We start from the raw sequence: 11,328 nt of genomic DNA on the forward strand, positions 1-11,328 counted from the left end.
AAAGGAAAAGCTTTCTCTTTATGGGGCAAATGTGCACAGATAGTCTTGCAAATATTTATTCTTCCTGAAAACTTAAGAAAGTTTAGTCTGCTATATTCCATTCGATGTATTCAAAATCTTCTGCTTCCACAATCACCTGTGTTTTTATTTCCACAATAACGTCATGAAAACATAATGAGCCACATAATTATCACTTGATTCATTATGAGTCTTTCAAGTTTAAAAGGTGTACAGGTTTTCCACTGTCATAATTTATCACCCTGACTATGTGATCAACACAGTGCTTGCCTTGCTTGTCCTCATGCATTAATTCAGTGGTTCCCAAAGTGTGGGGCCCGCCCCCTAGGGGGGGCGCAGAGCTATTGCAGGGGGGGCGCGGCATGAAAAGGGAAAAAAACACAAAAACAACGCTTGGACACTGCTAGCACGAGGCGCCCACACAAACGCAAAGCAGGAGATGAAGCATAGCTGAATACGTTTCCAAACCAACTTCATTCTAAGCCAAAGACTAGAAAATATGGTGAAGCACATCTTCCCTTTGGTTTCACCTGCACAAGTGCTGAGGTAGGTCTCCCTGCAGAATTAGTTTTCCCTGCATCGGGAGCAGCTCTGGGCTGTTCAAATCACGGACAAACAGTATCCCACAGTTCTTTATGTTTTTGAACCCATTTTGTAGAGGGTTTTTTTGAAAAATGTATTGATAGCAATGTTGAACATTATTACACAGGAAAAAAAAACAACTACATGTAAAATAATTACACCGTGATGCCTCTGCCTTTCTAAATGCAGGGACAGTAATGGCCTGTATATGTAAGCGTGTAAAACCTGCAGAGTCAGATTAACAGTATTTTGTCTCTATCTGCCATTCATCTCATGTAAACAATAACGTGGCGCACAGTGTAACGTGAAAAAGGCACATACCTTTGACATTGCGTGACAAACTCTGTATTCCTTGTCCACACGTAAGCATAAAAAAAAAGGAGTTTTAAAAATCTCCGTTCTCGGTGATTCGACACGCCGTTTACATGTGCCGAAACAGCTGCTGCGTTCAAAAATACCGGTGTAGGTGCGGAGGGAGCGTAAAAGAGTTAGTAGTTTATTTTCTTACTACCTGTAATTTATTGCAGATTATTTGTATTTGCTTAATTGTTTAATAAATGTTTGAGGTGTGAAATAAACCGCAATGGAGCAAAATATGGGTGTGTGTGGTTGAAGGATGTGTTTGTGCGTGTGCGTGTGGCATGCTGCAGGGGGTGGGGCGCGAACATTTTTCTTGTTAAACAAGGGGGGCCCAGCAAAAAAAGTTTGGGAACCACTGCATTAATTCATCTGATTCTGCCATTAAAGAATTTCAGTCTATTAGAAATAAAGGATGGACAGGCTGTGGCTCTGGACTAATCTCTTTTAGAGTCTGAATTCTATGGAGTTCTACTGCATCTTCCAAAAAATAAAGCCCCAGGTCCACATGGTTTTCCAACAGAGTTTTACAAATATTGGCCTGTGCTAGTGCCCACTTTAAAAAAAAATGATAACTCAAATTCAGAATGACCACACACTATGCTCAAACATATACTGTGCCATCATTAGTCTCTTTCTTAAACCAGACAAACACCCTATATTTCATACAACTACTGCTCAGTCTTACTCATTAATAATTAAAATGAGTCTTAAAATCATTTGCAAAGTTCTTTCCAGAAGAGTAGAAAAACAAAAAAAGTAGAAAAAGTCACTTCATTAAAATACATCCCAACCAAACAGGTTTCATCAAAGCTAGACATTCAGCCAATAATACACACAGACTTATTGTGTAATAGACTACTGTTCCTTTAACAAATTACACAGGATCACAGAAAAAAAATTGTCTGCTACTTGCTACAGCTACTTCCGGTATTTCATGTGTCTTATACTAAATCGAGTGTGCTGAGTCCAGATCTATAGTCAGATTTTGCCTAGGACATCAGGTTCTGAGGTTTTACATGGTATCATTGGCTATTTATAGAGATGCGAGAAAGTAATTTTATATTCCTTATACAGCCACTGTACATAACTAAATTTTGCTTCAAAACTGTGAGAGACTACAAAAACTTGTCCACATTAACAAACGTGAACAAGTTCACTTGAGTGGTTATGCAAAGCACATAGACTGTTGAAAAAGTGCTTTAGGCACTTGTGAGTTTTTGCTGTTGACCGCTGCAGAAACCAGCAGTAGTCACCCATCATGTTGGGTTGTCTCCATGGTGGCAATAACCTGGTTGAACCGTTCTCCATGTTCATCACTCACATCACCCAAATTTGAAGTGAAAAAATCCAGATGAGAATGCAAGAAATGCATTTTGAGTGACATTCGGCAGCCGAGTTGCCGATATGCAACTTAAAAGTTCAGCGCAGTTTCCAGCCTGATGGCTCTCAAGAAAGTTTTGCACAACTAGCACAAGTGAATCCCAAGCAGCGAGTTCAAGCGTGTTCCGCATTATTTTGCAGATTTCAGGACTAACAAAAATTCCTGCTTTTAGCTTGGCATCCGTTTTGATTTTTCCAAACCTATCCTTCAGATACTGGAAACCATTTCCACTACAATCCATTACCACAGCAAAGATTTTCATTAGGCCCAGTTTAAAGTGAAGTACTGGAAGGTACACTTTCAGTGGATCAATCAGTGATGCATGTAGCACATTGTATCAGCCAACAGTATGCTCAACTCTGGATGGCCATTGTTCACTTTGTAATGATTGCTATCATCACAACTGTTCCATAGACACAGCAAACGGCATTGCCTTTCTCTTGCCATTGAGCCACTGTGTGAGGCCATAGTAGCACACAGTGCAGCAGCTGTGAGGTGCCCAGCTTTTGTCTTAATCCCTAACTTTACACCCGAAATAATACTTGCAAGCAACTGTCACTATCTTCATCAGGTTTTCGTACTGATCGCATGAGGTGTGTTTACCACAATTATAGCAAAAATTGTCTGGATGGTTAATGCAGCTCCACCCACTCATCTTTAGAAGAAAACAGACTTATAGACTTACTAGCAAAATAAGAAAACAGTACTGTCAACAATAAGCTTGCACTTGACTCATCTTGCATTATATATAGGCTTAGCAACTACTGACATCAGCTCACTGACCTGCTCAGATGTGCCCAGACGCTGCAGGAACATGCTGCTGTCATGATGTGTTATAAACCAGGCGCTGGAAGCCATGATGCAGGTAATGGTGCATCAAATATAATGTTGCCATACATCAGTACCCGGGCCCATTTACAACGTAGTCGCCAAACTGTACTTGGCCTATAACTTAACATCTGATTTAGCATCAGCGCACTGTATTTTATGTAAAGAACATGTTTTATTCCAAGTAGCAAAATCTTTGTTGTCCTGTGTTATAAGACCACAGTAGCTTCTTTAGATGCAAGAAAATATTGGATTTGTTTACTGGAAATTTCTGTTAGCAGTTATTTACAAATTTGGACTTTAGCTGCATGTACAGATATAGATATCATACAAAATTTAGATATTAAAGGAATTTAAACTGAAAATAAAGAACATGAGAAAAGCCTACTTGCTCATGATATATTAGCTTTCCTTGGAAACCCACAAACCTCTCGTCTGAAGTTGACCACTCTTATATTGAAGTTCTCATCTATATCAGACTACTCCATCAACTGTAGTAAATCAACAGTTTAACGTCTGAATTGTGTGTGAGCGCGTGTGTAAGTGGGTAAAAGATGGAGGATAGTGTGAGAATCCTAGACTCCAATGTGAATAAAAGATGTTATATTGAGTATAATGTGATTGACAAACAGAGTCATAAATCAGAAGGGTTTGGCTGATGCTGATGGCTGGCCTATGGTGGGGTTGATTGCCCATTGCCTCTGGTTCTCTGAGACTCTCACCCTTTGGCCGTGGACACTTGATCTGGGCCTTGATGTGTGGCCTTGGGTCTTTAGTACTGTAGATGGTGCAGGACTTCCGAGTCTTTCTATGTCTGTCTCTGGCTAATGGAGAATGTTATTATGGCTTCTCACCATTGTTATCAAACATGTTTCATGACAAACATGCATGCACAGAAACACACCCACACACTGTATGTGTTTTTCACATTTTTCTATTCCTCTCTTTCTTGCTGGGTTTTTTGTTTGTTTTTTTGCATTTTTCTTCTTACAGGTGCAGCAGTTGGCAACCCTGCTACTATTACCTTCTACTTGTGCTCCTTTTATTATATTCTCTCTCCTGTTTTCTTTTTTCCTTTCTCTCTTGTTTTTCCCTCTTTCCTTCCTGTCCGCATTAAATGTGTAATATAGCAATGTTAATGTGAAATGATAATAACAGAAATGAATGAATGAACAGAAAAACGATAAAGAAAAACATGACCAAGAGGTGCCTATAAAGAATTTATAGAGTTCTTCTTGGAAAAGCAAATATGTTTGGTACTACAGTGCACTCACAACATAATTCTGATGGCAGTAACTGGTGGACAGGACAGACAAAAAAAAAAAAAAAGCCACACCAGTACCATAGATTAATGTCAGTAACAGGGCCTGTAAGTGTAAAAGTTTTTTTGTTTTTTGTTTTAGAAAGACGGGAGGTTTCTTGTCTTGACATTTATAGTTAAACATCGTTAGAATATCCTGGGATCTTGAAGGTCTTCTGGAATCCTCACCATGTGTTGATCAACTGGAAATGTTACTCATCTCAACTCACAACATTTCCAGACATTGGGTACACACATGCACACAGAAGTAATCCACACAGAGACCAGACTAAGAGAAGTGAACTTGACACAGGCACTGGAGATAAACAGATATGGAAATTGACTAAAGAGACAAAGGGACTCAAGATGTAAGAAACCCACAGAGAGACCAGACAAATACGGAGACAGACACGGTAACAAAACATGGAGATGCTGATGTTAGACCGAGGTGAGACTGGACAGACTGGACATGCAACGAATAAAGGAAACAAGAAGACAAGAACTATAGATGTCAAGCTTATAAGGACTAGGAAATAACATTTTATAAAACTAGAACATAAATTATTTCATACTTTCACAGACATTACTAATAAGTTCAGAACAAAAGTCAAAATACTGGGTCAAAGACCAAGGACCATGACAACAAAATGTGCACATTTATTGGCAGCTGGCTTTACTGTACAGTGGACACATTTGCGAGCCAAACCTTATTTTCTTCAAAATATACGGCAACTATATTTTTGCTTAGTTTTTCGAAAAAAAAGACAGTACCTAAATTTAAGATTTGGGCCCATTTCCTGGAATTATGTTCAACAAACTTTGAGTTTAGAAATAAACTCTGACTGGAATAACTCTGAGAATTAGCTACTCCCTCCGTCATCTATGCTCTCTCAAACTCTTTAGTGCAACTTCAGTAGAAATCTTTGAGAAACAACCATCAAGAAAGGAAAAGACAGAAGAGAGCTGATGAAGAAAAGCAGACAACATTTAAACTGAGCTTAAGCTGAAACAGTAGAGTGACTTCTCAGAGAGGAACAGGACCAGGTTAATGTTTGTTTGTCCTCAATGCACGTGCTGCAGATTATTGTAGAGTGGTTAAAAGTGTGTCTGTGAAGCAGCCCTGCTTTTGGTTGTCATGGTTTTGGAGAATTAGGACCCAGAATTCAGACTCCAGGAGAATTTTTAAAGAAAACAAAAACCAACCTTTATTTAGCTGCCTGTCCAAGAGGCTGGAGAAATCAGAATTCAAAAGTAATCCAAGGCAAGTAACATGTGAGTAGTGATGCTTAGTGGTGGGCCGCACTGTGACGAGGCTTCAGAGCGTGTATTGAGAAATCCATGAAGTCTTCTAAGAAGAGCATATCGAGACCTGCTTTCTTCAGAATGAGTGACATCATTGATGACATCTAAAGCCTTGCTATTTCAGAGAGAAGTTCGAGTGTTGATGTGTTTTTTGGATATGTGTTTTAAAGTTGTTTTCTTGAGCAGCTTGGATTGACATATCAAAGCTATCATGGTTGTTTTTGATTGGCTTAGCCACTAGGCTAAAAGTAAACTCTTATGCAAGCTGGTTCAGGATGTCCTGGTTTTATTATTAACTTTCTTTGGTCCAGATATTAAACAGAGCAGACATTATGTCCCAGAACAGGTACAGGCACAACTTGTTTCTGGAACACAAACCGCGAAGTCCAAAACAGCAGCTCTGTTTCTTCAACATTAAGACCTTTACTGGGAAAAGCGAATGGGAATCAAACCACCTGATTAACAAACTCCGACTTGAAGAAAAAGCAAACTCTGTAGCTGCTCCATCTACTTCTGTTGGTTTTACACTGGGAAAAGACTTAAGTCTCCAAAATATGCAGATGAACTGTTAACTTAGTCTGATACTATAGGAGGAGGGATATTAGACCCCTTCTGTCAAAATATTCATGAGCTTTTTGAGTGTTAGGTTCTATGAATTATTCATGAGCTCAGGAAGTAATTAAATTATGATCATAATTAAATTATGATCATAATTAAATTATGATATTCATAAAAATTATGATTTTCATAAAAATATGATATTCATCCAAAATATGCTAGTTCATTGCTTTTCTTCCCCCAAAAATAAGAACTAATTGCTTATTTTAGAAAAGTTTTTATATCAAATAGCATTCTTTTATTTTTTTAATCCAATAAAAACTTTTTCCTTTTTTCCTTAAAGAAACGCCATCTGGTGGTGGGTCAGCGTATGACAGCGCATGAGTGCACAGGGCGCGCACGAGCGCGCCTGACTCGGGACCGTGCTTCTGTGGGGGCTCCGTGTTTGTGTATTTAAAATGTGTTAAACCAGTATAAATGTGCTTAGTTAAACTTGTGCTTTTGTAACGTTCAGTATGGCCAGACATACAGGGTGCATGCCTTGTGGGAAAAGTTTATTTCAATTTATATGCATTTGTTTAATCCAAACAAAGAAATTTAAAATCAAAGTCCGAGTCGCAAAAAACTCTCGCGATCATAAACGCACCGCGGCTCCCAGCGGCTTACAGCAAAAAACAAACAACAAAAAAAAACCTCCTGAAAAACAAAACAAAACAAAAAACCCTCGCGTTTTTTCTCCAAAACCCCTAGAAATAACCTGTAGGCACCCTCCTATCCCCAAGCCTTATACTCGATAACAGGGCAAATCCTGAAACAAAAGCCTTAGTCTTTTTTTTTTCCTCAAAAACAGCCCTATCACTAGCTCCGTGTCTAAGTTCTTACTCATGATCCTTAGGCACATAACCGCCAATCCTCCTGAAAAAAAAAAAAAAAAACCTCCGCGGTTTCTCTCCAAAAATACGCAAAACAAAAAACCCCTAGAAATAACCTGTAGGGAACCCCCGTATACCCAAAACCTTATATTCGATAACAGGGCAAATCCTGAAACCAAATCCTTAGTCTTTTTTTCTCAAATCCCGCTCAGAGTCTAAGTTCTCCCTTCGCTCTGAGCCGCACCGGCCCGCAACCAGAGCATTCTCTTTTTCCTTCTTGTTCGTTCCCGGCTCATCCCGAATGCTGCTTACCTCGTTTGAAATTTGCGCGGAGATCCACTCCGCCTCCCAGGTGCCCGCTGCCAATCACATAACAAAAAAGGGGCGGCTCCATTCGCACCCCGCTCACCCAATCGCGCTCAGCTTGGATTTTCACGATCCCCCCGCTCAGGTTAAGACTGGCGTCCTCTCTCACAAGCCGTCTGACTTCCGACGCGTGGACAACTACCTCCACTCAGACTGAATCCACAAATAATACCCCGGTCTCCAGACCACTTCAACAGCTGCCTCCACTCAGAGCGAATCCACAATATTACCCCGGTCTCCAGACGACTTCGAAAATTTGCGGCACTTTTACCTGGGTGCATATCAATCGGTAAGTGTTACTCTTGCTTTCCTTTTTTTAACCATTTTCTCTCAATAAGCTTTTCAAAGCCATCCAGAAAATAGGTAGTCTAACACCTGTAATACACTTTAAAATATATATATATATAAGCTCCCAGTTTATCACTCAGAGCTTGAGTACACTAGCAGCGATCATGTCCTCCTCAGGTACCTCTTTTTTCTTACTCTTGTTCATATAATGCTTATATTTTACTGTATTTCCTGTTTGTTTAAATACTTATTATTTCTTTTTAGACTCTGAAATAAGCCTGCTTGATTCTTCTCTTTTGGATCATCTCGATCAAATCGGTAGGTCTGCTTCATTCTTCTTATCCCTCTTAACAGTTAATTGTACAAGAAAAACAAAAACAGTAACCCTCTTTTTAACTTATCAAACTTTTTCAGACATATCGGATTTGGATAACTATGTTTTTTCGAGTTCACCTAGTTCTTCGCCCAGTTCTTCACCACCACCGGTTTTAGAGCGAGCTACAGGCAAGAACATCCGTCTCTCGACCCGCGAGAGACAGGCTTTGCTTTCTGCAAGGGCTTGCCCAGCTTCATCCACCTCTGCCGGCGCTTCAGCTCCACCGTGCCCCGGGGGGAAAAACCTGAATCTAACCGCCCGGGAGAGGGAACAACTGTTCGCGGCACACGCTCCCAGTCCTGGCTTCGGAGCTTCAGCTCCCCAGCGTGCCTCGGGGAAAAACCTGAATCTAACCGCCCGGGAGAGGGAACAACTGTTCGCGGCACATGCTCCCAGTCCCGGCTTGAGCTTCAGCTCCCAGCGTGCCTCGGGAAAAACCTGAATCTAACCGCCGGGAGAGGGAACAACTGTTCATGCACACGCTCCCAGTCCCGGCTTCAGAGCTTCTCCTCCTGCATCGGGGCCAAGACATCCACAGCCCCTGCCTCGGAGATCCAATCTAGGTCAGTCACTCTCGCTTTTTCTCTCATTTTATAAAAACTATCTCCTTTTCTATTAAACATCACTAACTAATTTCTATCTTACCCCTCAATTTCTTAGGGCATCTCAGAAGGAGGCGTAGGAGGACCATTAGGCCACTCAGGACAAGGCAAACACGCAGACAGCGAAACCAGCTCGCCTCCATCGCTCTTGAGCTGTATCACTGTTCGCTGAATTAGTACAACTCATCTTATAATAAGGTTTTATTTTATTTTATTGTTTTTATTTTTTATTTTTCTATTTCTTTAAAAAAAAAAAAATATATCGTTAGCTTGATAGCATAATTGCCTAAGTCATTTTTTTGTGTTTTCGGAAAACAAGAAAAAACTAATTTTCTAAATATCACATGCATATTTTTAATTGATATTTTCACAGAACATTTAAGTATATGTGAGGAAAAGTATGGAAAAGAACAAAACCCAACATCATTTCTTTTGTCTAATAAAAGTGACTTAGGCAGATTATGCCTATGACTTAGGCAGTTTTTCTTCAAACTATAAAATGAACATGACATACTATAATGTAACCATAACACACTGTAACTTTTCAATTTTAATCACAAAATGGCAGCTAGAGTAAGGAGACTTACTCACTTCACCTCACCCACCCATTAATTTGCAGAGGAGGCCTGTAGGCTCATAAAAGAGGTGTGCGTGTGTCTATGTGTGTTTGTATCTGTCTGTGTGTGTTTGTCTCTCACTTCTCTCTCTTTCTCTTCGTGTGCGGGTGTGTGTGTGTGCATGTGTGTGTGTGTGTGTGTGTGTGTGTGTGTGTGTGTGTGTGTGTGTGTGTGCGTGCGTGTGTGTGTGTACTATTTGGTAGGCTATGTATACTACTGATGAGGAAGATCATCATAGTACTTGTGGGCCACTCTTGGTAGTACATTTTCATTGACTGTAAGTCACTGTATTTCCTCAGGGTGATGGGCAACTGAGCAGGAAAGAGTGGGATCCACTTGAATGGCTTGTTGTCGGGTATGCTGATGCGCCGAGGCAGGTCTTCCCAGTCAGATTCAAAATCCAGCTTGTACCTGATCCGTCCATCAGTCAAGTACTGCAAAGCCCGGAGGTCATGGACTGTGGGGTCCCCAACTTTTTGCCGGGTCGAATATTGGTGACATAGGTGCCAGATAACTTCATGAAGTCATTGTGGTATAGTTGAGTCACCCTGTATGGGGATGGATTAATGCGTGCAGCCTCAAAGATGACAACGTAATCTCGTGGAGTGTAAACGTCTTGCACAATGCGCCGTTCAATTAGACTGTGCATGGAGTCACACTCCATCTGTGTGTGGCCTGCAACTAGAAATTTCTGCTCAATGCTGACACCATGCTTCATGGCCAGGTAAAGGTAGGCGTTGCTGATGGTAGCACACCGGTTCTGATACCCGCAGCCATCACTCCAGACAATGACTTTCTCAATGTTTCTGTTGGCCTGTAGGACAGACTCAAAGTGGTTGGACTGCAGATGTGCAAAAAACCTCACTGCTGAGGGAGCCTTCATGTTCTTCCCAAGCATAACAGTACCCATCTCTGTTGTTCATGTTGAAGCAGGTAAAGTTGTGCATCTGTAATTTAGTTTTGTAGTACATTGTACTTGCTTTTGTCTGGGGGCAAAGAAGAGCAGCGTTGAAGGTCCATTGTCCACACTGAAAGTGTGTCACTGGATTCATTTTTGTCTGCAGCCTTTTCAGCTTGAGCCTGACTCTTCAATCTCAAGTGTGTAGCAAGAGCATCCTCATCTGTATTTCCTACCTTGGCGCTTACACAGATGTCACATTGGTCTTTTTGGAATGAACACAGAGTAATCCTGCTCTCCAAAACCTTCCGAAAGTATGTCTCACTCACAGCACGCTTTCCATTCTCATTGGCAGCATTCTGGTATTCCTTGTGAAGCTCTCTCAAAACTGTTCCTGGCTCCAGGAACTTCTTGTTCTGATAAGAGGAACCTGGCGGCAGTAATGGGATGGGACTGTAGGTATTCCAGAGAGCCACTCTTTCAGGAAGGCCTGGTCTCCATCTGATATTGGCATATGAGGACCAGTCTTGTTGATCTTGGGGTTGGGCTGGGTATGAGTGTTGGGTTTCATGCCTGCAGTTAACCATGATCCAATGGTTCTCAGGGCAATACCAAGTGTGGAACAGAAAAGATTTTTGCACACAGGTATTTTGCATCTATCTGAGAGTTGCAGGTGGTATAGCAGAGATGTTGTTCTCCTTGAATCAACACCACCTTTCTTCTGTTTTATGGGCACATTTTCAACAACAGTCTGGATATACACCTTGCGTGTCTCCCAGGAAGGCATGGACCAGAAATTGTTGAAGATTCCTCTTCTCTCAACTTCAGTCAGTAGCTCACAACTTCTTGTCGTTGACTTGAAGCAGTGCTGTGATGTGCATGGTGGGCCCATGGCCTTTGGTGGTCTCTCCTGTCCCATTGTATTCTTGTAATTCTCTCCCTTCAGACGCTTTTCTTTGATGACATTTTTCTTCCACGTA

The sequence above is a fragment of the Oreochromis aureus genome, linkage group 23 (assembly GCF_013358895.1).
Source record: "Oreochromis aureus strain Israel breed Guangdong linkage group 23, ZZ_aureus, whole genome shotgun sequence".
NCBI classification, from domain to species: domain Eukaryota; kingdom Metazoa; phylum Chordata; class Actinopteri; order Cichliformes; family Cichlidae; genus Oreochromis; species Oreochromis aureus.